This window comes from Chrysoperla carnea, chromosome 4, assembly GCF_905475395.1.
Source record: "Chrysoperla carnea chromosome 4, inChrCarn1.1, whole genome shotgun sequence".
NCBI lineage: Eukaryota > Metazoa > Arthropoda > Insecta > Neuroptera > Chrysopidae > Chrysoperla > Chrysoperla carnea.
In genome coordinates, this window is record NC_058340.1 from 61,003,367 (window position 1) to 61,014,756 (window position 11,390).

An 11,390-nucleotide genomic window follows, 5' to 3' on the forward strand; every position below is an offset into this window, starting at 1 on the left:
TAAGATATTTTATTATGACTTCACTTTGCAATAAGTGAATTCTAGCACCCACGCTTTTTTTTAAATCAAATCAATAATCAATAATTTCTATAATAAAAAGTCGATGCCTGTTATTATTTTAAACAACACTTTATCGAATTTTATAAAAATGTGTTTTAGAAACGAGAATTTTCTCCGCTTTTATAACAGCAATGGGTCTGGAAAACACGAAATTGTTCTCTTTCTTATATTATTTTAGGACGCATTCTATACATCGAAAACATATAATGGTTCCAGAAGTGATTGCCTGTAAAAATGTATTGTGTGCATATGATAAATTTATAGTTTTACAAAACACTTATGTATATTTATTTTTCACTTAAATCAAATGTCAAGTTATTTTATGACTACTTCAATAAAAATGGATTTAACTAGAGAAGATTTCAGATTTAAAAATTTAAAAGACGTTTTTTAGTTTTAGAATAGAGTCTACCACTATGGAGTCTTCAATACACATTTCACCATAAAAATAAGTATCAAATATACCCGGGGAGACCATTAATTTTTATATTTTCCTAGGGCGAAGATTAATTTTTGGTCTTCTGAACGAATTTTAACTCCGAGGGTCAAGTGTAACTTGCAAACAGGCCTTATGGACAATGTCCGGAGTATGAAGCGTAAGAGTAAGACCTTAAAAGTTTAAATGATGTAATATTATTTTCACGAAAACATAAAAACAATTTTAATTTACATTATATATGAGCCACTTATCTGTATTAAACACTGGATAGTGAATGTCAATAGGTACTTTTAGCATTGGCCGATGTGTCAACAAAAGAAGTCTGCCAAGTTAAATATGCGCGCAAATGTATATGCAAAAAAATGCATATAAATTTTTTTGGATATACATTTGAGCATCTACTTAACTTGGCATGACTTCTTTTCCCGACACTTTCTGTGCCGTCATCCAGTGTTTTACATACATCAATGGTATGAGCATAAAATTAAAATAATAAGCTTTTTTTTAATGAAATGTTGGTAATTAAACGATAATTTCAAATTATTATATTACAATAAAATAATTGTGTCAACACGCCAAAAAACATGATAACTATAAATAATTAAGTTCTATTGTATTTATCGTTAGATGCATATCATTTATATTGTAATTAACTATGGTGACTGCGTAATTACCGAGTAGTTAAAAAAACATATTAAAAAAAAAGTTTCGTTCGTAATTTCAAGCACCTTGATCTTTTATTACTTAAATCTTTTGATTACAAATTTTGAGAGGAATTTACTTAAAAAAAGATCATGTTTCTAATAAATTTGAATAATTGAAATGCCCCAATAATAAGTGCATCTTTTAAATCAAAAAATAATTATTCGCCATTTTTTGTTCCAAAACTAGCGGACATAAAAATTTGTACATTATTTTACCTTTGACTTCGGTTTATCAACTATCATAATATTTATAAATTTCAGATACACCTTAACTAAAAATTAGATTTCAAATTTGAAAATCTTGGCTACCAACTGCACAGAAAAACCAAAATTTTTCTTTATTTTTCTTAATATCCATCTTTATCTTTTACAAAGAAAATTTTTTTCCCCACTGTCGTGTACATAGTGTGTCCCCGGATAGAGGTAAATATACTTGTAAATTTTCGTATTTTGAATTTTAAGAAAAAAAGTCATTATATATAAGAAGTTTTGCTTATTTTGAAAAGTATGCAGGTATATTTAAGGTTTCTTAATAATGTACAGGGTGGGCAAAAATTTGGATTCACTATTATTATTTTTGATAAACTACCCTTCTTTTTTATAAGTTGGCGAAATGTTACTAAGAAAAGTTACTCGAAATTAACAATTATGACTCTATACAAAATATCAACAAGATCCGTGTACTTTAATTATAGCATCATCTTTTATTTGAACAAAAGCTCTAATTATAAAAAAAAACGTAAAAAAGAAAATAATAATAAATCAATTAACATGTACTATCCGAGAGTGTATTTTTTTGTGGACTAGTTTAGAAAATTAAAAAGAAAATTTATTTTCTCGGATAAACATTCACTAAGAATGGAATTGTCAAAGTTGGAAAGATATTTTCTTCTTGATATTTTGTATAGAGTCATAATTGTTAATTTCGAGTAACTTTTTTTAGTAACATTTTATCAACTTTTAAAAACGATCGACTATAGATCGACTTTGTATAAAATGATTTATCAAACCCTGTGGTAACGATAAGGTATACTAATAATGTAGAATTTACTAACAAATGAACCTGAACTCAAATCAAGGATTTATGTTATTATAAGATTTATCTTATAATAACATAATATAATCTTAATCGTAAACTATGTACATTTTTATATTACTTAGTTTCATATATTTCATAAAATTGTTTTAACAAAGTCATTCTCTTTTCATTTCAGGTGAGTGTCACAGTTTAGTTTTTCGAAGAACGTAATAAGTAAGTATAGAAATAATTTTTTCTATCGTCTTTTTACAATCATCTTTCACACACCTTTTTGCGTCGAGTTATAAAACATATTGTATTTTGGAGCGTTGCACGGTAAGAAATTTTTGTAGATATCGCTATGTCAGTATCAGTGTGAACGCCATTCTGATTTGCCTGACATTGAAGTAATAGTAACATTAGCATTAGTTATGGTGGAAACATATCACAATACTTCTGGTGGATAGCCGTATTCAATACTGTAATATTACTCATGCTAACATAGATACTATAGTACCTGCCTCTATAATACCAATAAAAAATAATAAATATGGCTTCCGCGATTGATAATTCATCACTTCAGAACTATCCTAAATGATTTGGACCCCAGATAAAACACTTTAAGTTCATTGTAGCCGACTCGACCGAACGTTACGAAATTCTTTTCTGAACCATGTTGCCGTTAGTACGATTCAATCGACACCTCAAAGTCGATACAACTTTTTGTTCACGCGACCAGGAACATACGTACACAAATACACACACACATACTTCTTCCCTAAATTGGTGCCAATGCCTTGTCCTGGCCATAGATGCAATCTGGTAATTTTTATCCTGTAAAGACTACTGTATTTACAACCTAATCAGTACATTTTATTACGATATTATTACACAGAGCGCAGTAGCGCAGTAGAAGAGTATTAGGCTAATAACCCAGAGACCTTAGATTGACACTACGCTCTGCCAACAGAATTTTTTTTAAACAAAATTATGGAGGTTAAGAGCGTTTATACTATTTTTTAACATTTTTTGGTAATGGGAACCTTCTTCTCTATCTTACTTGTACTCTTTGGTTCTGACCATGAAACGTAAAGATATGGTTAAAATTTCGATTTCGAAAATCGGACCCATTACGATAACTTCCTATACTTTAAAGTTAATAGTAAGCTGATGACTGGTAGCTGGCTAGTAAAATTCAATTCTACAAAACATATTTAAACAAAATATTGTTGTTCGGTGCCATCAAACCCATGGTTTTAAAAGAAACATCCTACTTAGAACAAAAAAATTGGTAAAGCAAGATTTTGTTTTATTACCCAATGTTTTATCAATTTCTTACTGTTTCTATTAACAAAACGTAAAAAAGCTAGAATGTTTTTTCTAACAACGTTTTTGCTGCATCAATCTATGCTATTTATCTAAACCTAGCTATTGCCCTCATGGCAAATTTTATTACCTGGTCAGAAGAGTATGTATCTCAACTACATTATTTTTATCAAATGTATAATAATTAAAAGCAGTATAACTTTTATATTTAAAAAAGTATGCAGGCCAGATAAAAAAAATTAATGATGACAAATTCTGCCATTTCAAAAACATGAATGTAATTCATGTTTTATGTTTTGGCTTCAAATGAAAATAAAATTTACTTTCAAGTAATAAAGCTACAGGGATACTGGTTCTATGTGCATTGCAGATATAAATATTGTTGTCCTATGAGTACACGAATTTAGTATACAATCAAAAATATCAATTACAGTGATAACCTGTTTTAACGACATCGGCTATAATGATGAAATGAAAAGATCCTGACATTCCCGACTGAATTCCTTTATAAACACTTTATTATGAATGTTTCAGTTACAATATTCGATGGAACGAGATAGGTTTTATTTCAGAGAGTTTCCATAGGAACGACCCACTACTAATTAATATATTTGTATGGATGGACATACACGTTTATGGATTTTATACATAGATGGTTTACATTGAAATTTCAATACTATTTTCTAACAAATTTAAATAATTGATTTACATTTAAAAAATATTACTTTTGCAATTTTGTCTCTTATTTTCATAATTTCTAATGCAATAAGTATAATTAATTGTTATTTTCAACAATTTTAATTTGGCATTTACTATATCATTTACATGTAAAGAATTGAAAAATAATCGTAACAGCCTCCATTTAATGTTATCCATAGGAAAAACTGGCGTCGGTTTGATTATCCCTACCATGGCTACGCAACCAACGAATACCGGTTGTACCGACCAGTTGTCACTGAATGTAGTCAGTAATAACGACCAACATGTGTACATATGTAGGTACATATTTTCACTTTAATATAAAAATGAATATATCGCTTATAACAACTATCGGTTACAATGATCATAAGGGACCAACTGTTGGTCCCTTAAATGCCATTCATTATAACCGAATACCACTGTAAATACTATTCGATACTTTACGTAAGCATAGTTCTTTTTATTACTTTCAACTTTAGTTTCCATGAAATTTGTTTTCTATTTTAAACAATACCTTCAATTTTATATTCGATATTTAAAAAATATTATATATTTAAGTAAAAGGGTTTTATTTCCTTCCCCGAAGTATTTGATGCGGCGTATTTGATGGTTTCTTAAATGATAAGTGAAAAATTGAAATGTTGGATTGATCATCAAATAAGATCACTTCGCCAAACGCTCAGATTCTAAAAATTTACGACTATCACAAATAATAGATATACCAATTTGAAATTTTGAATGAAATTTCGCAGATTCCAGTGTATGTTTCTCTCAGGTACTAATTTACACGTTTGTTTGCCAATTTTTTCACAGAAGGCGCGTTTTCTGGCTTATTTGGCAAATAGTTCATGTTTACGTTGACTACTTGGCTATTTGGTTCTTTCCATAATATTTCCATATTTCTTATTTTGATCACTGTTTGAAAACTATGAAACTTGAGAGATCAATGCAATAAAAAGATCTAATGTTTTTTTTTTAATAATAAAAATAAGGCCTGTTTCTAGCCAGTTAATGGTCCTAATGATAAAAATATTGTATACGTAGTACAACTAACTATTTGGTTATTACACATAAAATAGGCTTTTTGATCATTAATTAGTAAATGTTTACAATTACTAAACAAAATAGCAAAGATGTTTGAGAAAAACACAGTTTTAGTTTTACTATCGCTAGAAGTGTGGTACAGTTAGAAAAAGTATATGTAACACATGAGTATTTTAAGTATTATTTACAGGTCCAGATTTAGCAAATTTAGCTTTAAATAATTTATTTTAAGGCAGTTAGCACTAATATAACATTTCAAAAATTTTTGCAACAACTCTAACTTTACGATTGAACTGTGGTTCTAAAATTTGATAAAAACTAAGAAACCAGTACATTAAGAAAATTATTTCGAATTCGATGTATTAATTCGGAATGGAGGGGCACACATCAATAACTATATAAATATATTATCGAAGATAATAAATCAGAACTCTAGGATATTTCGAAGTAAATTTCGACTACCAAGTAGTCATCAAATGTGAAACTGAACTTGGAAATTGGGGCAAAAATCGAAATTTATATCAATAACTATGTGAAATACCATTTAGCACAGATTTTTACTGAATATACAAAATATACAGTAACTTTTGTTATCGGGTGGACAATTAACGAGACTTAAGCGTTCATAGTTCCAAAGTTGTGGATTTATGAGGGTTCTGATTTTGTCATTTATCAAGAGAGCCCTAAAAAGTGGCATACAAATTTTTTATACAGATTTTCATGGGGATTATCTTTGAACATAAGGAAAAGTTGCAAATTCGTTTACAGGCTGTAGGTTTTAATACATTTGAGGGGAGGAGGTGAATTCATTTGATCACGATTAACAATAAATCATTGATTAGTTTCCGAAAATTCGCACCGTTTTCTGAGTGGGATAAGGTGGCTTTAGCGGCAGTGTGAACAATATAGTTAGAGGGGTGGTAAATTTGTCACACTGTCGTCACTTGGATAACAACGAAGTATCCGACTCCATTGACATCATAAAATTAATTCTTCATTCGATGTAGTTTAATAAATAAATAAAGATTAAAAATAATGATGTTGGTGGCCTTTGTTATTGACGTGTACTAAGGAACGGAGATTAAATTCCATTATTATTTTTATTATTATTATTATCATTATTATTAAATTTTTCTAAAATGGAATCTAATCCACACCTGTAAAGTGACAACGAAAAGCATTCTTCCACATTCATAATGTGAATATTACTGTATATTTGTGTAGGCATGTCTGGTGCATGTCTTCCTTCATTTTCTATATTAGTGTAGTAGTAGCGAGTGCGGTCAACACCAGCAGCAAGCATTTTCTCCACTTTACTGGAGGTCACTACTGATGCGCAGTATAAAATAAAATTGGATGCGCGCTACTATACTTGAATACAAAATTATACATACATACATACATACATACATACATACCTACATACACACATTTTTTGATAATAAATTATGATTCTGTCGTCGGGAAATATTAACTTTGTATGATTTTAATAGTGTGATATTTTTTGTCGAATATTTTTTTTACTTCTATATAGAAAATATATTACACGTAGTTTGGAGTTATAATAAATTTAGCGGAGATGTCATACCTAGAATCAAATGTACCTTGAATCATCTAATTCTTACCGTGTGTGAGTTTTATTGGAGGCGTTTCCATGATAACGATACGCTACTTTAATTATAGAATTGTATGGATGCATATATAATTGTATGGATTGCATTTATGACTTACATTGAAAATTTAATAATATTTTCTCAGAAATTTAAATAAATAATTATGATAACTTACATTTGAAAAATAATATTTATGCAATTTGATTTCTTATTTTCACAACTTTTAATGCATTAAGTTTAATTAATTAGAGTTTTTCAATAATTTTAATTTGACATTTTCTGTAACATTAACATGTAAAGAATTGCATATTAGTCATAACAGCCTCCTTTATCGTCAAAATTTTTCACTGGAAGCGCTTGCATCGATTTTATTATCCCTACCATGACAACGCACACAAAGAATAGTTTCTCAGCACATAACATTTTTGTGCGGAATAGGAAAAAAATTTTAGTTCTTTTGTGATTATTTATAGCATTGCATATCCCTAGATATGCAATGTTATACATTATATCCCCTAATGAATGGATTTTAATGAAACTTAACAATAATATAGCTCATAAATCAAAATAACACATGAGCTATAATTTATAAAGACATATTTTAAAAGAAAAATTTTTTTAAATTAATTTTCTTTTTTTGACATTTTATAAATCTCGGTGAAGGAGACAACTTATGGACATCTATCAACCAAGGTTCATCAGACATACTTTTTACATTTAAAAAAAAAATTGAAAACTGATTAATAATTTGACATTTCATAAAATATGAAAGATACAATTTATAGCCTTTTCCATTTTTATGTCACCTTTAAGGCGGAAAAAAAAATTTCATAGTATTTTATGCACTTTTTGAATATCTTGCCAGTTATTTACGGGCAAAAACGCGGGCGAAGCTGCGGGTACCAGCTAGTTGTTTCTTAAATCATACTTAACGTAAACCATTGATTATAGGTGAATGAGTAGTGATACTATTCCAGTTTAAATCATAACATAAAGATTCATAAACGCAAAGTGAACATTCAATCTAACAACCTAATGTCCCATTGATTCATGGTAATATGTCTGCACTCAAAGGTAAGCGGCTAACAGGGTTTCGTCCAGAAACTTCCTGGCTTAATTCCAGACAACTTGGATATAAAGATATTTTAATTAATAAAAAAGTTCATTCTTTGTTTGTAAACTTCTGTTTGCACTTAAAAAAATGCTTATACTATACAGACATATACGTATACTATACAGAGGTTCTGTGACTATTCTCACCAGATTTTTTTAATTTCTTACATTTACAGTTTTTATTCTCATTCACGACACAAATGCTGTTAACTGTTTGGTATTTACTTTTAATTTATGATTTTCTTTGATTCCCAATTTAAATACAACTTATGTACTCATAGACTAGTAAGAATTTTAGAAAGTCGAACTTTTAGAAGCATTTCATATTACTTTTAGGCAAAAGATCTTTTCGTCCTAAAACTAAAATAATCATTTTTAATATCTACTACTTCCTAAAATTTTTTATTTGTAAAAAACGATCATATCGCAAATAATAGAATCGCTAAATTGATTCATACTATGGAAGGTGGTTGCCTAAATTTTCTAACCGATTTGGGTCGGCAACCTATTTTTGGAATGTTTCTTAACACCCGTTTCTGACTTGTTTGCAGGCGGAGAGACTAGATCAAACAAAACGTAACAACTTTTTGTGTAACAGATATATATTATATCTATGGAAGCAAATTAAAGTGTAACAAAATAACCATGAAACCTATATGTAATAATAATTAGGTAATTGATTCTGATCTTTGGTCACTTCTGATTATTCTGTTATTAATAAGAAAATGTCTATTTTCAGAACTTGATAAACGAAAACTTGATACATAATTAAATAATACCTAATTTAAAACGAAAGAAACCTAGTTCCTAGCTGGTGTCCCACAACACCTCTATTACCGATAAGACAAGGTATTTTGCGATTCGCTTCCGGACTATTGCGGATGTACATGATTTATCCTTTCAACCTGCCTTCAAACCATAATGAGAACTAAACAGAGCTAATGGGCGAAAAATGTAGCTTTCTCTGTTTTTGGATTTTTAAGATTTGTGAGTGAACAATATGGCCTAAAGGCATTGTTCGTTGCTTATATTAAAGCTAATTACATTTGCTTTCAAATCTTTCTCTACGATTATAACACCCATAAAATGAATATTTTCTTCGATATCTGTGTCCAAAATAGACCAAGTATGAAAATTTCACTTTTTTCGAAAAAATTGCCAATTTTTCGAGAGCTGTATTTCAGTAAGTATTAAACCCACAGAGCTGACTTTAATATTAAATTGTAAAATTTTTATTTATTTTAAAAACTTATAGAAAATATTTTCTAAAAAAACGCATATTTTTGGACTTATATTGAGAAAACAAAAATGATTCACCAGTGTCGAAATAGAGGGAAAGGATCTTTTGCCCAAAAGTAATATGAAATGCTTTTAAAAGTTCTTCTGAGGCCTTTTTTAAATAATACCTAGTTATAACTAGTCTATCACATACTCGTGTAAGTTAAAACAAATATACTCGAAAATACTCACAAACTCTGATTTAGCAGTTTGCAGATTCTACAATTGTTTAAGATCTCAAAACGTTCCAGAATTTTGGCAACAAAATACCAGTTAAAGATGTTACAAATTAAATAGTTAATTAGTTCGAGATTTACTTTGTAGAAGTTCATTTTTAATAAATATATTTTCGTTTTATTAAAAATTAAATAGCTTTAGATAAATACCATATTGCTTTTTATAGTACTTATTGGTGCACTTAATTTTTTATGAGAAATATAATACTGCTTTGAGCTAACCAACAAATGTTAAATCTCTTACAAAATTAATAAACCTATAAATAGTCGTCGTCTATACAAATAGGGTAATATTTAGTGCCGCGGTTAAAGGGAGTCCTGGCGGAAATAATTTATCGGGCAATAAATGGTTGGCCTTAAGTTCTAAATTTTTTGAGTTATTCGTAGAGGCGCTCAGAGAAGAAGTATGTAATGGTACCAATAAAAACAACTTGTAAGGTTTAAAATGTTTCAATTGTTTTCAATTTACATGTTGAAGAAATGTCTTCAGGTACGATCAGCGAGAGTGTTCCTGGGCACCATAGGGTGTGATCTACGGTATCTTATCTTATACCATGTGTACCATGGATCAGAAATAATTGTAAGGATTTTTTTTTTTGGAGAAACCTTATTATTTATGGCAAAAAACATTGCAAAATATGCAAATATTAAGGAGTACCTTTAACAAATTACAGGTACTACGATTTCCCTTAATATTAAAATTCAATACTAGTGTGTGTTCGTTATTTCTATTTAAAGTAAAATGTTAGAACATTAAAAAATAAACTTTTATAAGTTTTTTAAAAACTTTTGTCGATTAAAGTTCTACATACATACACGTAAGTACAGTTTATAAAATTAAATAAAAACTTCGAACTGATCACTGTGCCAATGCGTTCAAAGTTTTTCAGTGCTTCTTGCAGATTCTTGTTGGTATGAATCATCTTACAATATAATGTCATTATAATGTATATCGTATATGGAATACGAATTTCAATCTAATTCTGATGCAGAGACCAAAAACTGACATTTAGGTTACCTAGGAAACTAAACTTTTTCAATCGAATGAGGTTGCCATGAATTTTGAGAAAATGCAAAAATCTCTACATGATGCCAATTTGTATTTTTTGTCTAAATTTTATGTTTTATCATTTAAAAAAATTGACTTGTACAGTTATCAGAAGTTAAAGAAAACAGAGATAATTTAAAATAAGTACAATGCAATTTTTATGTTATGTCTTAATAAAAATCCTAATCAAACCAAAGGTAATGTACTCACATATTGGGTTGACTACTAAATCAGAAGACTATCTTTTTAAAACTAATACCACAATTATTTCATACAGTAAAAACTAAAAGATTCTTTAAAGAATCAAACAAGCACTTCTAAAATTAATACCTTAAATTTTCAGAAAATATCTTGTAAATAAAAAAAGTAAGAGCAACATTTATAATTTACCAAGGTAAGAAAGGGATATAGTTCCTACCGGGTGTTTATTTTTCACAACGAATAGTCCGTATTAATGATCTGTACTATATTAAGGTTATCATGAGTTAAAGACTGTCAATCGACTTCAATTTTTGATTGTAATTGTATTATAATATCCTTAATAAGAATACAAAATTTTTTTTCTGACACTATGTCCATACCGAAAAAACGTCTTCAATACATAGTATAAAACAAAGTCGCTTTCTCTGTCCCTATGTCCCTATGTCCCTTTGTATGCTTAAATCTTTGAAACAACGCAACGGATTTTGATGCGGTTTTTTTTTAATAGATAGAGTGATTCAAGAGGAAGGTTTTTATGTATAATACATCCATATTATAGTAGAGTAAGGGGTTGAAATAGGGGTTGAAAGGGATATGCTTCAAAAAATAAA